The sequence below is a fragment of the Chiloscyllium punctatum genome, chromosome X, assembly GCF_047496795.1.
Source record: "Chiloscyllium punctatum isolate Juve2018m chromosome X, sChiPun1.3, whole genome shotgun sequence".
NCBI classification, from domain to species: Eukaryota; Metazoa; Chordata; class Chondrichthyes; order Orectolobiformes; family Hemiscylliidae; genus Chiloscyllium; species Chiloscyllium punctatum.
This window is the reverse complement of record NC_092791.1, coordinates 1,904,198-1,922,917: the sequence shown is the minus strand read 5'-3', so window position 1 is coordinate 1,922,917 and position 18,720 is coordinate 1,904,198.

Genomic DNA, 18,720 nt, shown 5'->3' with positions numbered 1-18,720 from the left:
CCTCTGTTCCAGCCCCTCTGTTTCTCGCCCTCTGTTTCGCGCCCTCTGTTTCGTGCCCTCTGTTTCAGCGCCTCTGTTTCAGACCCTCTGTTTCAGACCCTCTGTTTCAAACCCTCTGTTTCTCGCCCTCTGTTTCGCGCCCTCTGTTTCGCGTTCTGTGTTTCGCACCCTCTGTTTCAGCCCCTCTGTTTCAGACCCTCTGTTTCTCGCCGTCAGTTTCTCGCCCTCTGTTTCTCGCCCTCTGTTTCAGCCCCTCAGTTTCAGCCCCTCTGTTTCAGACCCTCTGTTTCTCGCCCTCTGTTTCGCCCCCTTTGTTTCGCGCCCTCTGTTTCTCGCCCTCTGTTTCAGACCCTCTGTTTCGTGCCCTCTGTTTCAGCCTCTCTATTTCAGCCCCTCTGTTTCAGCCCCTCTGTTTCAGCCCCTCTGTTTCTCGCCCTCTGTTTCAGCCCCTCTGTTTCAACCCCTCTGTTTCAGCCCCTCTGTTTCTCGCCATCTGTTTCAGCCCCTCTGTTTCAGACCCTCTGTTTCTCTCCCTCTGTTTCAGCCCCTCTGTTTCTCGCCCTCTGTTTCAGCTCCTCTCTTTCAGACCCTCTGTATCAGACCCTCTGTTTCAGCCCCTCTGTTTCAGACCCTCTGTTTCAGACCCTCTGTTTCAGACCCTCTGTTTCTCGCCCTCTGTTTCGGCCCCTCTGTTTCTCGCCCTCTGTTTCGGCCCCTCTGTTTCGCGCCCTCTGTTTGAGACTCTCTGTTTCCGACCCTCTGTTTCTCGCCCTCTGTTTCGCGCCCTCTGTTTCGCGCCCTGTGTTTCAGACCCGCTGTTTCGGCCCCTCTGTTTGCCGCCCTCTGTTTCGGCCCCTCTGTTTCGCGCCCTCTGTTTCGTGCCCTCTGTTTCAGACCCTCTGTTTCAGACCCACTGTTTCTCGCCCTCTGTTTCAGCCCCTCTGTTTCTCGCCCTCTGTTTCAGCCCCTCTGTTTCAGACCCTCTGTTTCAGCCCCTCTGTTTCAGCCCCTCTGTTTCAGCCCCTCTGTTTCAGACGCTGTGTTTCAGACCGTCTGTTTCTCGCCGTCTGTTTCGGCCCCTCTGTTTCCTGCCCTCTGTTTCGGCCCCTCTGTTTCGCGCCCTCTGTTTGAAACCCTCTGTTTCAGACCCTCTGTTTCTGCCCCTCTCTTTTTGACCCTCTGTTTCAGACCCTCTGTTTCTCGCCCTCTGTTTCAGACCTTCTGTTTCTCGCCCTCTGTTTCACACCCTCTGTTTCAGACCCTCTGTTTCACACCCTCTGTTGCAGGCCCTCTGTTTCTCGCCCTCTGTTTCAGCCCCCCTGTTTCTCGCCCTCTGTTTCAGCCCCTCTGTTTCTCGCCCTCTGTTTCGGCCCCTCTGTTTCTCGCCCTCTGTTTCAGACCCTCTGTTTCTCGCCCTCTGTTTCAGCCCCACTGTTTCAGCCCCTCTGTTTCAGACACTCTGTTTCTCGCCCTCTGTTTCGCACCCTCTGTTTCGCGCCCTCTGTTTCGCGCCATCTGTTTCAGACCCACTGTTTCGCGCCCTCTGTTTCTCGCCCTCTGTTTCGGCCTCTCTGTTTCTCGCCCTCTGTTTTGGCCCCTCTGTTTCGAGCCCTCTGTTTCAGACCCTCTGTTTCAGACCCTCTGTTTCTCGCCCTCTGTTTCGCGCCCTCTGTTTCAGCCCCTCTGTTTCAGCCCCTCTGTTTCAGACCCTCTGTTTCTCGCCCTATGTTTCTCGCCCTCTGTTTCAGACCCTTTGTTTCAGCCCCTCTGCTTCAGCCCCTCTGTTTCTAGCCCTCTGTTTCAGACCCTCTGTTTCAGACCCTCTGTTTCTCGCCCTCTGTTTCTCACCCACTGTTTCAGACCCTCTGTTTCGCGCCCTCTGTTTCGGCCCCTCTGTTTCGGCCCCTCTGTTTCTCGCCCTCTGTTGCTCGCCCTCTGTTTCTCGCCCTCTGTATCTCGCCCTCTGTTCTCGCCCTCTGTTTCACGCCGTCTGTTTCAGCCCCTCTGCTTCAGACCCTCTGTTTCAGACCCACTGTTTCTCGCCCTCTGTTTCTCGCCCTCTGTTTCTCGCCCTCTGTTTCAGACCCTCTGTTTCGCGCCCTCTGTTTCGGCCCCTCTGTTTCAGACCCTCTGTTTCAGACCCTCTGTTTCAGACCCTCTGTTTCTCGCCCTCTGTTTCGCGCCGTCTGTTTCGCGCCCTCTGTTTCAGCCCCTCTGTTTCAGACCCTCTGTTTCAGACCCTCTGTTTATCGCCCTCTGTTTCGGCCCCTCTGTCTCTCGCCCTCTGTTTCGGCCCCTCTGCTTCTTGCCCTCTGTTTCAGACCCTCTGTTTCTCGCCCTCTGTTTCAGCCCCTCTGTTTCAGATCCTCTGTTTCTCGCACTCTGTTTCTCGCCCTCTGTTTCAGAAACTCTGTTTCTCGCGCTCTGATTCGCGCCCTCTGTTTCAGACCCTCTGTTTCAGCCACTCTGTTTCAGACCCTCTGTTTCAGACCCTCTGTTTCGCGCCCTCTGTTTCTCGCCCTCTGTTTCGGCCTCTCTGTTTCTCGCCCTCTGTTTTGGCCCCTCTGTTTCGCGCCCTCTGTTTCAGACCCTCTGTTTCAGACCCTCTGTTTCTCGCCCTCTGTTTCGCGCCCTCTGTTTCGCGCCCTCTGTTTCAGACCCTCTGTTTTGGCCCCTCTGATTCCCGCCCTCTGTTTCGGCCCCTCTGTTTCAGACCCTCTGTTTCAGACCCTCTGTTTCTCGCCCTCTGTTTCGCGCCCTCTGTTTCGCGCCCTCTGTTTCAGACCCTCTGTTACTCGCCCTCTGTTTCAGCCCCTCTGTTTCAGCCCCTCTGTTTCAGACACTCTGTTTCAGACCCTCTGTTTCAGACCCTCTGTTTCTCGCCCTCTGTCTCGGCCCCATTGTTTATCGCCGTCTGTTTCGGCCCCTCTGTTTCGCGCCCTCTGTTTCAGACCCTCTGTTTCAGACCCTCTGTTTCAGCCCCTCTGTTTCTCGCCCTCTGTTTCAGCCCCTCTGTTTCAGACCCTCTGTTTCAGCCCCTCTGTTTCAGACCCTCTGTTTCTCTCCCTCTGTTTCGCGCCCTCTGTTTCAGACCCTCTGTTTTAGCACCTCTGTTTCAGCCCCTCTGTTTCAGCTCCTCTGTTTCTCGCCCTCTGTTTCAGCCCCTCTGTTTCAGACCCTCTGTTTCAGCCCCTCTGTTTCAACCCCTCTGTTTCAGACCCTCTGTTTCAGACCCTCTGTTTCAGACCCTCTGTTTCTCGCCCTCTGTTTCGGCCCCTCTGTTTCTCGCCCTCTGTTTCGGCCCCTCTGTTTCTCGCCCTCTCTTTCAGCCCCTCTGTTTCAGACCCTCTGTTTCTCGCCCTCTGTTTCAGCCCCCCTGTTTCAGACCCTCTGTTTCTCGCCCTCTGTTTCTCGCCCTCTCTTTCAGCCCCCCTGTTTCAGACCCTCAGTTTCTCGCGCTCTTTTTCGCACCGTCTGGTTCAGACCCTCTGTTTCAGCCGCTCTGTTTCAGACCCTCTGTTTCAGACCCTCTGTTTCTCGCCCTCTGTTTCTCGCCCTCGGTTTCGGCCTCTCTGTTTCTCGCCCTCTGTTTCGGCCCCTCTGTTTCGGGCCCTCTGTTTCAGACCCTCTGTTTAAGACCCTCTGTTTCTCGCCCTCTGTTTCGCGCGCTCTGTTTCAGCCCCTCTGTTTCAGACCCTCTGTTTCTCGCCCTCTGTTTCTCGCCCTCTGTTTCGGCCCCTCTGTTTCGCGCCCTCTGTTTCAGACCCTCTGTTTCAGACCCTCTGTTTCTCGCCCTCTGTTTCGCGTCCTCTGTTTCGCGCCCTCTGTTTCAGACCCTCTGTTTCAGCCCCTCTGTTTCCTGCCCTCTGTTTCGGCCCTTCTGTTTCGCGCCCTCTGTTTCAGACCCTCTGTTTCAGACCCTCTGTTTCAGACCCGCTGTTTGAGCCCCTCTGTTTCAGACCCTCTGTTTCTCGCCCTCTGTTTCGCGCCCTCTGTTTCGCGCCCTCTGTTTCAGCCCCTCTGTTTCAGACCCTCTGTTTCAGACCCTCTGTTTATCGCCCTCTGTTTCGGCCCCTCTGTTTCTCGCCCTCAGTATCGGCCCCTCTGTTTCTCGCCCTCTGTTTCAGACCCTCTGATTCTCGCCCTCTGTTTCTCGCCCTCTGTTTCAGCCCCTCTGTTTCAGACCCTCTGTTTCTCGCCCTCTGTTTCTCGCCCTCTGTTTCAGCCCCTCTGTTTCAGACCGTCTGTTTCTCGCGCTCTGTTTCGCGCCCTCTGTTTCGCGCCCTCTGTTTCAGACCCTCTGTTTCACGCCCGCTGTTTCAGACCCTATGTTTCACACCCTCTGTTTCTCGCCCTCTGTTTCGCACCCTCTGTTTCGCGCCCTCTGTTTCAGACCCTCTGTTTTGGCCCCTCTGTTTCCCGCCCTCTGTTTCGGCCCCTCTGTTTCGCGCCCTCTGTTTCAGACCTTCTGTTTCTCGCCCTCTGTTTCAGACCCTCTGTTTCAGCCCCTCTGTTTCAGACCCTCTGTTTCAGATCCTCTGTTTCAGCCCCTCTGTTTCAGACCCTCTGTTTCGCACCTCTGTTTCAGCCCCTCTGTTTCAGCCCCTCTGTTTCAGCCCCTCTGTTTCAGCCCCTCTGTTTCTCGCCCTCTGTTTCAGCCCCTCTGTTTCAGCCCCTCTGTTTCGCGCCCTCTGTTTCTCGCCCTCTGTTTCAGCCCCTCTGTTTCTCGCCATCTGTTTCTCGCCCTCTGTTTCTCGCCCTCTGTTTCGCGCCATCTGATTCAGACCCTCTGTTTCGCGCCGTCTGTTTCAACCCCTCTGTTTCACCCCCTCTGTTTCGCGCCCTCTGTTTCTCGCCCTCTGTTTCTCGCCCTTTGTTTCAGACCCTCTGTTTCTCGCCCTCTGTTTCAGACCCTCTGTTTCAGACCCTCTGTTTCTCGCCCTCTGTTTCAGACCCTCTGTTTCAGACCCTCTGTTTCTCACCCTCTGTTTCGGCCCCTCTGTTTCAGACCCTCTGTTTAAGACCCTCTGTTTCAGACCCTCTGTTTCGCGCCCTCTGTTTCAGTCCCTCTGTTTCGCGCCCTATGTTTCGCGCCCTCTGTTTCAGCCCCTCTGTTTCAGCCTCTCTGTTTCAGCCCCTCTGTTTCTAGCCCTCTGTTTCAGACCCTCTGTTTCAGACCCTCTGTTTCAGACCCTCTGTTTCAGACCCTCTGTTTCTCGCCCACTGTTTCAGTCCCTCTGTTTCGCGCCCTCTGTTTCTCGCCCTTTGTTTCGCGCCCTCTGTTTCAGCCCCTCTGTTTCAGCCCCTCTGTTTCAGCCCCTCTGTTTCTCGCCCTCTGTTTCTCGCCCTCGGTTTCAGACCCTCTGTTTCAACCCCTCTGTTTCAGACCCTCTGTTTCAGACCCTCTGTTTCTCGCCCTCTGTTTCAGACCCTCTGTTTCAGCCCCTCTGTTTCAGCCCCTCTGTTTCAGCCCCTCAGTTTCTGCCACACTGTTTCTCGCCCTCTGTTTCTCGCCCTCTGTTTCAGACCCTCTGTTTCGCGCCCTCTGTTTCGGCCCCTCTGTTTCAGACCCTCTGTTTCAGACCCTCTGTTTCTCGCCCTCTGTTTCGCGCCGTCTGTTTCGCGCCCTCTGTTTCAGCCCCTCTGTTTCAGACCCTCTGTTTCAGACCCTCTGTTTATCGCCCTCTGTTTCGGCCCCTCTGTTTCTCGCCCTCTGTTTCGGCCCCTCTGCTTCTTGCCCTCTGTTTCAGATCCTCTGTTTCTCGCACTCTGTTTCTCGCCCTCTGTTTCAGAAACTCTGTTTCTCGCGCTCTGTTTCGCGCCCTCTGTTTCAGACCCTCTGTTTCAGCCACTCTGTTTCAGACCCTCTGTTTCAGACCCTCTGTTTCGCGCCCTCTGTTTCTCGCCCTCTGTTTCGGCCTCTCTGTTTCTCGCCCTCTGTTTTGGCCCCTCTGTTTCGAGCCCTCTGTTTCAGACCCTCTGTTTCAGACCCTCTGTTTCTCGCCCTCTGTTTCGCGCCCTCTGTTTCAGCCCCTCTGTTTCAGACCCTCTGTTTCTCGCCCTATGTTTCTCGCCCTCTGTTTCAGACCCTTTGTTTCAGCGCCTCTGCTTCAGCCCCTCTGTTTCTAGCCCTCTGTTTCAGACCCTCTGTTTCAGACCCTCTGTTTCTCGCCCTCTGTTTCTCGCCCACTGTTTCAGACCCTCTGTTTCGCGCCCTCTGTTTCGGCCCCTCTGTTTCGGCCCGTCTGTTTCTCGCCCTCTGTTGCTCGCCCTCTGTTTCTCGCCCTCTGTATCTCGGCCTCTGTTCTCGCCCTCTGTTTCACGCCGTCTGTTTCAGCCCCTCTGCTTCAGACCCTCTGTTTCAGACACACTGTTTCTCGCCCTCTGTTTCTCGCCCTCTGTTTCTCGCCCTCTGTTTCAGACCCTCTGTTTCGCGCCCTCTGTTTCGGCCCCTCTGTTTCAGACCCTCTGTTTCAGACCCTCTGTTTCAGACCCTCTGTTTCTCGCCCTCTGTTTCGCGCCGTCTGTTTCGCGCCCTCTGTTTCAGCCCCTCTGTTTCAGACCCTCTGTTTCAGACCCTCTGTTTATCGCCCTCTGTTTCGGCCCCTCTGTTTCTCGCCCTCTGTTTCGGCCCCTCTGCTTCTTGCCCTCTGTTTCAGACCCTCTGTTTCTCGCCCTCTGTTTCAGCCCCTCTGTTTCAGATCCTCTGTTTCTCGCACTCTGTTTCTCGCCCTCTGTTTCAGCCCCTCTGTTTCAGAAACTCTGTTTCTCGCGCTCTGTTTCGCGCCCTCTGTTTCAGACCCTCTGTTTCAGCCACTCTGTTTCAGACCCTCTGTTTCAGACCCTCTGTTTCGCGCCCTCTGTTTCTCGCCCTCTGTTTCGGCCTCTCTGTTTCTCGCCCTCTGTTTTGGCCCCTCTGTTTCGCGCCCTCTGTTTCAGACCCTCTGTTTCAGACCCTCTGTTTCTCGCCCTCTGTTTCGCGCCCTCTGTTTCGCGCCCTCTGTTTCAGACCCTCTGTTTTGGCCCCTCTGATTCCCGCCCTCTGTTTCGGCCCCCCTGTTTCAGACCCTCTGTTTCAGACCCTCTGTTTCTCGCCCTCTGTTTCGCGCCCTCTGTTTCGCGCCCTCTGTTTCAGACCCTCTGTTACTCGCCCTCTGTTTCAGCCCCTCTGTTTCAGCCCCTCTGTTTCAGACCCTCTGTTTCAGACCCTCTGTTTCAGACCCTCTGTTTCTCGCCCTCTGTCTCGGCCCCATTGTTTCTCGCCGTCTGTTTCGGCCCCTCTGTTTCGCGCCCTCTGTTTCAGACCCTCTGTTTCAGACCCTCTGTTTCAGCCCCTCTGTTTCTCGCCCTCTGTTTCAGCCCCTCTGTTTCAGACCCTCTGTTTCAGCCCCTCTGTTTCAGACCCTCTGTTTCTCTCCCTCTGTTTCGCGCCCTCTGTTTCAGACCCTCTGTTTTAGCACCTCTGTTTCAGCCCCTCTGTTTCAGCTCCTCTGTTTCTCGCCCTCTGTTTCAGCCCCTCTGTTTCAGACCCTCTGTTTCAGCCCCTCTGTTTCAACCCCTCTGTTTCAGACCCTCTGTTTCAGACCCTCTGTTTCAGACCCTCTGTTTCTCGCCCTCTGTTTCGGCCCCTCTGTTTCTCGCCCTCTGTTTCGGCCCCTCTGTTTCTCGCCCTCTCTTTCAGCCCCTCTGTTTCAGACCCTCTGTTTCTCGCCCTCTGTTTCAGCCCCCCTGTTTCAGACCCTCTGTTTCTCGCCCTCTGTTTCTCGCCCTCTCTTTCAGCCCCCCTGTTTCAGACCCTCAGTTTCTCGCGCTCTTTTTCGCACCGTCTGGTTCAGACCCTCTGTTTCAGCCGCTCTGTTTCAGACCCTCTGTTTCAGACCCTCTGTTTCTCGCCCTCTGTTTCTCGCCCTCGGTTTCGGCCTCTCTGTTTCTCGCCCTCTGTTTCGGCCCCTCTGTTTCGGGCCCTCTGTTTCAGACCCTCTGTTTAAGACCCTCTGTTTCTCGCCCTCTGTTTCGCGCGCTCTGTTTTGCGCCCTCTGTTTCAGGCCCTCTGTTTCTCGCCCTCTGTTTCTCGCCCTCTGTTTCAGCCCCTCTGTTTCAGACCCTCTGTTTCTCGCCCTCTGTTTCTCGCCCTCTGTTTCGGCCCCTCTGTTTCGCGCCCTCTGTTTCAGACCCTCTGTTTCAGACCCTCTGTTTCTCGCCCTCTGTTTCGCGCCCTCTGTTTCGCGCCCTCTGTTTCAGACCCTCTGTTTCAGCCCCTCTGTTTCCTGCCCTCTGTTTCGGCCCTTCTGTTTCGCGCCCTCTGTTTCAGACCCTCTGTTTCAGACCCTCTGTTTCAGACCCGCTGTTTGAGCCCCTCTGTTTCAGACCCTCTGTTTCTCGCCCTCTGTTTCGCGCCGTCTGTTTCGCGCCCTCTGTTTCAGCCCCTCTGTTTCAGACCCTCTGTTTCAGACCCTCTGTTTATCGCCCTCTGTTTCGGCCCCTCTGTTTCTCGCCCTCTGTATCGGCCCCTCTGTTTCTCGCCCTCTGTTTCAGACCCTCTGATTCTCGCCCTCTGTTTCTCGCCCTCTGTTTCAGCCCCTCTGTTTCAGACCCTCTGTTTCTCGCCCTCTGTTTCTCGCCCTCTGTTTCAGCCCCTCTGTTTCAGACCCTCTGTTTCTCGCGCTCTGTTTCGCGCCCTCTGTTTCAGACCCTCTGTTTCAGCCACTCTGTTTCAGACCCTCTGTTTCAGACCCTCTGTTTCGCGCCCTCTGTTTCTCGCCCTCTGTTTCGGCCTCTCTGTTTCTCGCCCTCTGTTTCGGCCCCTCTGTTTCACGCCCGCTGTTTCAGACCCTCTGTTTCACACCCTCTGTTTCTCGCCCTCTGTTTTGCACCCTCTGTTTCGCGCCCTCTGTTTCAGACCCTCTGTTTTGGCCCCTCTGTTTCCCGCCCTCTGTTTCGGCCCCTCTGTTTCGCGCCCTCTGTTTCAGACCTTCTGTTTCTCGCCCTCTGTTTCAGACCCTCTGTTTCAGCCCCTCTGTTTCAGACCCTCTGTTTCAGATCCTCTGTTTCAGACCCTCTGTTTCTCGCCCTCTGTTTTGGCCCCACTGTTTCTCGCCCTCTGTTTCGGCCCCTCTGTTTCGCGCCCTCTGTTTCAGACCCTCTGTTTCAGACCCTCTGTTTCAGCCCATCTGTTTCAGCCCCTCTGTTTCTCGCCCTCTGTTTCAGCCCCTCTGTTTCAGACCCTCTGTTTCAGCCCCTCTGTTTCAGCCCCTCCGTTTCAGACCCTCTGTTATTCTCCCTCTGTTTCGCGCCCACTGTTTCAGACCCTCTGTTTCAGCCCCTCTGTTTCAGCCCCTCTGTTTCGCCCCCTCTGTTTCTCGCCCTCTGTTTCTCGCTCTCTGTTTCTCGCCCTCTGTTTCTCGCCCTCTGTTTCAGCCCCTCTGTTTCAGACCCTCTGTTTCAGCCCGTCTGTTTCAGCCCCTCTGTTTCAGACCCTCTGTTTCTCGCCCTCTGTTGCAGACCCTCTGTATCAGACTCTCTGTTTCGCGCCCTCTGTTTCAGCCCCTCTGTTTCAGCCCCTCTGTTTCAGACCCTCTGTTTCGCGCCCTCTGATTCATCCCTCTGTTTCAGCCCCTCTGTTTCAGCCCCTCTGTTTCAGCCCCTCTGTTTCTCGCCCTCTGTTTCAGCCCCTCTGTTTCAGCCCCTCTGTTTCACGCCATCTGTTTCGGCCCCTCTGTTTCAGACCCTCTGTTTCAGACCCTCTGTTTCTCGCCCTCTGTTTCAGACCCTCTGTTTCTGACCCTCTGTTTCAGACCCTGTGTTTCTCGCCCTCTGTTGCAGACCCTCTGTTTCAGACCCTCTGTTTCAGACCCTCTATTTCTCGCCCTCTGTTGCAGACCCTCTGTTTCAGACCCTCTGTTTCGCGCCCTCTGTTTCAGCCCCTCTGTTTCAGACCCTCTGTTTCGCGCCCTCTGTTTCTCGCCCTCTGTTTCAGACCCTCTGTTTCAGACCCTCTGATTCTCGCCATCTGTTTCTCGCCCTCTGTTTCAGCCCATCTGTTTCTGGCCCTCTGTTTCTCGCCCTCTGTTGCAGACCCTCTGTTTCAGAGCCTCTGTTTCGCGCCCTCTGTTTCAGCCCCTCTGTTTCAGACCCTCTGTTTCGCACCTCTGTTTCAGCCCCTCTGTTTCAGCCCCTCTGTTTCAGCCCCTCTGTTTCAGCCCCTCTGTTTCTCGCCCTCTGTTTCAGCCCCTCTGTTTCAGCCCCTCTGTTTCGCGCCCTCTGTTTCTCGCCCTCTGTTTCAGCCCCTCTGTTTCTCGCCATCTGTTTCTCGCCCTCTGTTTCTCGCCCTCTGTTTCGCGCTCTCTGTTTCAGACCCTCTGTTTCGCGCCCTCTGTTTCGACCCCTCTGTTTCGCCCCCTCTGTTTCTCGCCCTCTGTTTCTCGCTCTCTGTTTCTCGCCCTCTGTTTCTCGCCCTTTGTTTCAGACCCTCTGTTTCTCGCCCTCTGTTTCAGACGCTCTGTTTCAGACCCTCTGTTTCAGACCCTCTGTTTCTCGCCCTCTGTTTCAGACCCTCTGTTTCAGACCCTCTGTTTCTCACCCTCTGTTTCGGCCCCTCTGTTTCAGCCCCTCTGTTTCAGCCCCTCTGTTTCTAGCCCTCTGTTTCAGACCCTCTGTTTCAGACCCTCTGTTTCTCGCCCTTTGTTTCAGACCCTCTGTTTCTCGCCCTCTGTTTCAGACCCTCTGTTTCAGACCCTCTGTTTCAGACCCTCTGTTTCTCGCCCTCTGTTTCAGACCCTCTGTTTCAGACCCTCTGTTTCTCACCCTCTGTTTCGGCCCCTCTGTTTCAGACCCTCTGTTTAAGACCCTCTGTTTCAGACCCTCTGTTTCGCGCCCTCTGTTTCGCACCCTCTGTTTCAGCCCCTCTGTTTCTAGCCCTCTGTTTCAGACCCTCTGTTTCAGACCCTCTGTTTCAGACCCTCTGTTTCAGCTCCTCTGTTTCTCGCCCTCTGTTTCAGCCCCTCTGTTTCAGACCCTCTGTTTCAGCCCATCTGTTTCAGCCCCTCTGTTTCAGACCCTCTGTTTCGCGCCCTCTGTTTGTCGCTCTCTGTTGCAGACCCTCTGTTTCAGACTCTCTGTTTCGCGCCCTCTGTTTCAGCCCCTCTGTTTCAGACCCTCTGTTTCGCGCCCTCTGTTTCAGCCCCTCTGTTTCAGACCCTCTGTTTAAGCCCCTCTGTTTCAGCCCCTCTGTTTCTCGCCCTCTGTTTCAGCCCCTCTGTTTCAGCCCTTCTGTTTCGCGCCCTCTGTTTCGGCCCCTCTGTTTCAGACCCTCTGTTTCAGACCCTCTGTTTCTTGCCCTCTGTTTCTGACCCTCTGTTTCAGACCCTGTGTTTCTCGCCCTCTGTTGCAGACCCTCTGTTTCAGACCCTCTGTTTCAGACCCTCTATTTCTCGCCCTCTGTTTCTCGCCCTCTGTTGCAGACCCTCTGTTTCAGACCCTCTGTTTCGCGCCCTCTGTTTCAGCCCCTCTGTTTCAGACCCTCTGTTTCGCGCCCTCTGTTTCTCGCCCTCTGTTTCAGACCCTCTGTTTCAGACCCTCTGATTCTCGCCATCTGTTTCTCGCCCCCTGTTTCAGCCCATCTGTTTCTGGCCCTCTGTTTCTCGCCCTCTGTTGCAGACCCTCTGTTTCAGAGCCTCTGTTTCGCGCCCTCTGTTTCAGCCCCTCTGTTTCAGACCCTCTGTTTCGCACCTCTGTTTCAGCCCCTCTGTTTCAGCCCCTCTGTTTCAGCCCCTCTGTTTCAGCCCCTCTGTTTCTCGCCCTCTGTTTCAGCCCCTCTGTTTCAGCCCCTCTGTTTCGCGCCCTCTGTTTCTCGCCCTCTGTTTCAGCCCCTCTGTTTCTCGCCATCTGTTTCTCGCCCTCTGTTTCTCGCCCTCTGTTTCGCGCCCTCTGTTTCAGACCCTCTGTTTCGCGCCCTCTGTTTCGACCCCTCTGTTTCGCCCCCTCTGTTTCTCGCCCTCTGTTTCTCGCTCTCTGTTTCTCGCCCTCTGTTTCTCGCCCTTTGTTTCAGACCCTCTGTTTCTCGCCCTCTGTTTCAGACGCTCTGTTTCAGACCCTCTGTTTCAGACCCTCTGTTTCTCGCCCTCTGTTTCAGACCCTCTGTTTCAGACCCTCTGTTTCTCACCCTCTGTTTCGGCCCCTCTGTTTCAGCCCCTCTGTTTCAGCCCCTCTGTATCTAGCCCTCTGTTTCAGACCCTCTGTTTCAGACCCTCTGTTTCTCGCCCTCTGTTTCAGACCCTCTGTTTCAGACCCTCTGTTTCAGCCCCTCTGTTTCAGCCCCTCTGTTTCAGCTCCTCTGTTTCTCGCCCTCTGTTTCAGCCCCTCTGTTTCAGACCCTCTGTTTCAGCCCGTCTGTTTCAGCCCCTCTGTTTCAGACCCTCTGTTTCTCGCCCTCTGTTGCAGACCCTCTGTATCAGACTCTCTGTTTCGCGCCCTCTGTTTCAGCCCCTCTGTTTCAGCCCCTCTGTTTCAGACCCTCTGTTTCGCGCCCTCTGTTTCATCCCTCTGTTTCAGCCCCTCTGTTTCAGCCCCTCTGTTTCAGCCCCTCTGTTTCTCGCCCTCTGTTTCAGCCCCTCTGTTTCAGCCCCTCTGTTTCACGCCATCTGTTTCGGCCCCTCTGTTTCAGACCCTCTGTTTCAGACCCTCTGTTTCTCGCCCTCTGTTTCAGACCCTCTGTTTCTGACCCTCTGTTTCAGACCCTGTGTTTCTCGCCCTCTGTTGCAGACCCTCTGTTTCAGACCCTCTGTTTCAGACCCTCTGTTTCTCGCCCTCTGTTGCAGACCCTCTGTTTCAGACCCTCTGTTTCGCGCCCTCTGTTTCAGCCCCTCTGTTTCAGACCCTCTGTTTCGCGCCCTCTGTTTCTCGCCCTCTGTTTCAGACCCTCTGTTTCAGACCCTCTGATTCTCGCCATCTGTTTCTCGCCCTCTGTTTCAGCCCATCTGTTTCTGGCCCTCTGTTTCTCGCCCTCTGTTGCAGACCCTCTGTTTCAGAGCCTCTGTTTCGCGCCCTCTGTTTCAGCCCCTCTGTTTCAGACCCTCTGTTTCGCACCTCTGTTTCAGCCCCTCTGTTTCAGCCCCTCTGTTTCAGCCCCTCTGTTTCAGCCCCTCTGTTTCTCGCCCTCTGTTTCAGCCCCTCTGTTTCAGCCCCTCTGTTTCGCGCCCTCTGTTTCTCGCCCTCTGTTTCAGCCCCTCTGTTTCTCGCCATCTGTTTCTCGCCCTCTGTTTCTCGCCCTCTGTTTCGCGCTCTCTGTTTCAGACCCTCTGTTTCGCGCCCTCTGTTTCGACCCCTCTGTTTCGCCCCCTCTGTTTCTCGCCCTCTGTTTCTCGCTCTCTGTTTCTCGCCCTCTGTTTCTCGCCCTTTGTTTCAGACCCTCTGTTTCTCGCCCTCTGTTTCAGACGCTCTGTTTCAGACCCTCTGTTTCAGACCCTCTGTTTCTCGCCCTCTGTTTCAGACCCTCTGTTTCAGACCCTCTGTTTCTAACCCTCTGTTTCGGCCCCTCTGTTTCAGCCCCTCTGTTTCAGCCCCTCTGTTTCTAGCCCTCTGTTTCAGACCCTCTGTTTCAGACCCTCTGTTTCTCGCCCTTTGTTTCAGACCCTCTGTTTCTCGCCCTCTGTTTCAGACCCTCTGTTTCAGACCCTCTGTTTCAGACCCTCTGTTTCTCGCCCTCTGTTTCAGACCCTCTGTTTCAGACCCTCTGTTTCTCACCCTCTGTTTCGGCCCCTCTGTTTCAGACCCTCTGTTTAAGACCCTCTGTTTCAGACCCTCTGTTTCGCGCCCTCTGTTTCGCACCCTCTGTTTCAGCCCCTCTGTTTCTAGCCCTCTGTTTCAGACCCTCTGTTTCAGACCCTCTGTTTCAGACCCTCTGTTTCAGCTCCTCTGTTTCTCGCCCTCTGTTTCAGCCCCTCTGTTTCAGACCCTCTGTTTCAGCCCATCTGTTTCAGCCCCTCTGTTTCAGACCCTCTGTTTCGCGCCCTCTGTTTGTCGTTCTCTGTTGCAGACCCTCTGTTTCAGACTCTCTGTTTCGCGCCCTCTGTTTCAGCCCCTCTGTTTCAGACCCTCTGTTTCGCGCCCTCTGTTTCAGCCCCTCTGTTTCAGACCCTCTGTTTAAGCCCCTCTGTTTCAGCCCCTCTGTTTCTCGCCCTCTGTTTCAGCCCCTCTGTTTCAGCCCTTCTGTTTCGCGCCCTCTGTTTCGGCCCCTCTGTTTCAGACCCTCTGTTTCAGACCCTCTGTTTCTTGCCCTCTGTTTCTGACCCTCTGTTTCAGACCCTGTGTTTCTCGCCCTCTGTTGCAGACCCTCTGTTTCAGACCCTCTGTTTCAGACCCTCTATTTCTCGCCCTCTGTTTCTCGCCCTCTGTTGCAGACCCTCTGTTTCAGACCCTCTGTTTCGCGCCCTCTGTTTCAGCCCCTCTGTTTCAGACCCTCTGTTTCGCGCCCTCTGTTTCTCGCCCTCTGTTTCAGACCCTCTGTTTCAGACCCTCTGATTCTCGCCATCTGTTTCTCGCCCCCTGTTTCAGCCCATCTGTTTCTGGCCCTCTGTTTCTCGCCCTCTGTTGCAGACCCTCTGTTTCAGAGCCTCTGTTTCGCGCCCTCTGTTTCAGCCCCTCTGTTTCAGACCCTCTGTTTCGCACCTCTGTTTCAGCCCCTCTGTTTCAGCCCCTCTGTTTCAGCCCCTCTGTTTCAGCCCCTCTGTTTCTCGCCCTCTGTTTCAGCCCCTCTGTTTCAGCCCCTCTGTTTCGCGCCCTCTGTTTCTCGCCCTCTGTTTCAGCCCCTCTGTTTCTCGCCATCTGTTTCTCGCCCTCTGTTTCTCGCCCTCTGTTTCGCGCCCTCTGTTTCAGACCCTCTGTTTCGCGCCCTCTGTTTCGACCCCTCTGTTTCGCCCCCTCTGTTTCTCGCCCTCTGTTTCTCGCTCTCTGTTTCTCGCCCTCTGTTTCTCGCCCTTTGTTTCAGACCCTCTGTTTCTCGCCCTCTGTTTCAGACGCTCTGTTTCAGACCCTCTGTTTCAGACCCTCTGTTTCTCGCCCTCTGTTTCAGACCCTCTGTTTCAGACCCTCTGTTTCTCACCCTCTGTTTCGGCCCCTCTGTTTCAGCCCCTCTGTTTCAGCCCCTCTGTATCTAGCCCTCTGTTTCAGACCCTCTGTTTCAGACCCTCTGTTTCTCGCCCTCTGTTTCAGACCCTCTGTTTCAGACCCTCTGTTTCAGACCCTCTGTTTCTCGCCCTCTGTTTCAGACCCTCTGTTTCAGACCCTCTGTTTCTCACCCTCTGTTTCGGCCCCTCTGTTTCAGACCCTCTGTTTAAGACCCTCTGTTTCAGACCCTCTGTTTCGCGCCCTCTGTTTCAGCCCCTCTGTTTCAGCCCCTCTGTTTCTAGCCCTCTGTTTCAGACCCTCTGTTTCAGACCCTCTGTTTCAGACCCTCTGTTTCAGCTCCTCTGTTTCTCGCCCTCTGTTTCAGCCCCTCTGTTTCAGACCCTCTGTTTCAGCCCCTCTGTTTCAGCCCCTCTGTTTCAGACCCTCTGTTTCGCGCCCTCTGTTTGTCGCCCTCTGTTGCAGACCCTCTGTTTCAGACTCTCTGTTTCGCGCCCTCTGTTTCAGCCCCTCTGTTTCAGCCACTCTGTTTCAGACCCTCTGTTTCGCGCCCTCTGTTTCATCCCTCTGTTTCAGCCCCTCTGTTTCAGCCCCTCTGTTTCAGCCCCTCTGTTTCTCGCCCTCTGTTTCAGCCCCTCTGTTTCAGCCCCTCTGTTTCGCGCCCTCTGTTTCGGCCCCTCTGTTTCAGACCCTCTGTTTCAGACCCTCTGTTTCTCGCCCTCTGTTTCAGACCCTCTGTTTCTGACCCTCTGTTTCAGACCCTGTGTTTCTCGCCCTCTGTTGCAGACCCTCTGTTTCAGACCCTCTGTTTCAGACCCTCTATTTCTCGCCCTCTGTTTCTCGCCCTCTGTTGCAGACCCTCTGTTTCAGACCCTGTGTTTCTCGCCCTCTGTTGCAGACCCTCTGTTTCAGACCCTCTGTTTCAGACCCTCTATTTCTCGCCCTCTGTTTCTCGCCCTCTGTTGCAGACCCTCTGTTTCAGACCCTCTGTTTCGCGCCCTCTGTTTCAGCCCCTCTGTTTCAGACCCTCTGTTTCGCGCCCTCTGTTTCTCGCCCTCTGTTTCAGACCCTCTGTTTCAGACCCTCTGATTCTCGCCATCTGTTTCTCGCCCTCTGTTTCAGCCCATCTGTTTCTGGCCCTCTGTTTCTCGCCCTCTGTTGCAGACCCTCTGTTTCAGAGCCTCTGTTTCGCGCCCTCTGTTTCAGCCCCTCTGTTTCAGACCCTCTGTTTCGCACCTCTGTTTCAGCCCCTCTGTTTCAGCCCCTCTGTTTCAGCCCCTCTGTTTCAGCCCCTCTGTTTCTCGCCCTCTGTTTCAGCCCCTCTGTTTCAGCCCCTCTGTTTCGCGCCCTCTGTTTCTCGCCCTCTGTTTCAGCCCCTCTGTTTCTCGCCATCTGTTTCTCGCCCTCTGTTTCTCGCCCTCTGTTTCGCGCCCTCTGTTTCAGACCCTCTGTTTCGCGCCCTCTGTTTCGACCCCTCTGTTTCGCCCCCTCTGTTTCTCGCCCTCTGTTTCTATCTCTCTGTTTCTCGCCCTCTGTTTCTCGCCCTTTGTTTCAGACCCTCTGTTTCTCGCCCTCTGTTTCAGACCCTCTGTTTCAGACCCTCTGTTTCAGACCCTCTGTTTCTCGCCCTCTGTTTCAGACCCTCTGTTTCAGACCCTCTGTTTCTCACCCTCTGTTTCGGCCCCTCTGTTTCAGACCCTCTGTTTAAGACCCTCTGTTTCAGACCCTCTGTTTCGCGCCCTCTGTTTCAGCCCCTCTGTTTCAGCCCCTCTGTTTCTAGCCCTCTGTTTCAGACCCTCTGTTTCAGACCCTCTGTTTCAGACCCTCTGTTTCAGACCCTCTGTTTCTCGCCCACTGTTTCAGTCCCTCTGTTTCGCGCCCTCTGTTTCTCGCCCTTTGTTTCGCTCCCTCTGTTTCGCGCCCTCTGTTTCGCGCCCTCTGTTTCAGCCCCTCTGTTTCAGCCCCTCTGTTTCAGCCCCTCTGTTTCTCGCCCTCTGTTTCAGCCCCTCTGTTTCAGCCCATCTGTTTCTCGCCCTCTGTTTCTCGCCCTCTGTTGCAGACCCTCTGTTTCAGACCCTCTGTTTCGCGCCCTCTGTTTCAGACCCTCTGTTTCAGACCCTCTGTTTCAGACCCTCTGTTTCAGCTCCTATGTTTCTCGCCCTCTGTTTCAGCCCCTCTGTTTCAGACCCTCTGTTTCAGCCCCTCTGTTTCAGCCCCTCTGTTTCAGACCCTCTGTTTCGCGCCCTCTGTTTGTCGCCCTCTGTTGCAGACCCTCTGTTTCAGACTCTCTGTTTCGCGCCCTCTGTTTCAGCCCCTCTGTTTCAGCCACTCTGTTTCAGACCCTCTGTTTCGCGCCCTCTGTTTCATCCCTCTGTTTCAGCCCCTCTGTTTCAGCCCCTCTGTTTCAGCCCCTCTGTTTCTCGCCCTCTGTTTCAGCCCCTCTGTTTCAGCCCCTCTGTTTCGCGCCCTCTGTTTCGGCCCCTCTGTTTCAGACCCTCTGTTTCAGACCCTCTGTTTCTCGCCCTCTGTTTCAGACCCTCTGTTTCTGACCCTCTGTTTCAGACCCTGTGTTTCTCGCCCTCTGTTTCAGCCCCTCTGTTTCAGACCCTCTGTTTCGCACCTCTGTTTCAGCCCCTCTGTTTCAGCCCCTCTGTTTCAGCCCCTCTGTTTCAGCCCCTCTGTTTCTCGCCCTCTGTTTCAGCCCCTCTGTTTCAGCCCCTCTGTTTCGCGCCCTCTGTTTCTCGCCCTCTGTTTCAGCCCCTCTGTTTCTCGCCATCTGTTTCTCGCCCTCTGTTTCTCGCCCTCTGTTTCGCGCCCTCTGTTTCAGACCCTTTGTTTCGCGCCCTCTGTTTCGACCCCTCTGTTTCGCCCCCTCTGTTTCTCGCCCTCTGTTTCTCGCTCTCTGTTTCTCGCCCTCTGTTTCTCGCCCTTTGTTTCAGACCCTCTGTTTCTCGCCCTCTGTTTCAGACCCTCTGTTTCAGACCCTCTGTTTCAGACCCTCTGTTTCTCGCCCTCTGTTTCAGACCCTCTGTTTCAGACCCTCTGTTTCTCACCCTCTGTTTCGGCCCCTCTGTTTCAGACCCTCTGTTTAAGACCCTCTGTTTCAGACCCTCTGTTTCGCGCCCTCTGTTTCAGCCCCTCTGTTTCAGCCCCTCTGTTTCTAGCCCTCTGTTTCAGACCCTCTGTTTCAGACCCTCTGTTTCAGACCCTCTGTTTCAGACCCTCTGTTTCTCGCCCACTGTTTCAGTCCCTCTGTTTCGCGCCCTCTGTTTCTCGCCCTTTGTTTCGCTCCCTCTGTTTCGCGCCCTCTGTTTCGCGCCCTCTGTTTCAGCCCCTCTGTTTCAGCCCCTCTGTTTCAGCCCCTCTGTTTCTCGCCCTCTGTTTCAGCCCCTCTGTTTCAGCCCATCTGTTTCTCGCCCTCTGTTTCTCGCCCTCTGTTGCAGACCCTCTGTTTCAGACCCTCTGTTTCGCGCCCTCTGTTTCAGACCCTCTGTTTCAGACCCTCTGTTTCAGACCCTCTGTTTCAGCTCCTATGTTTCTCGCCCTCTGTTTCAGCCCCTCTGTTTCAGACCCTCTGTTTCAGCCCCTCTGTTTCAGCCC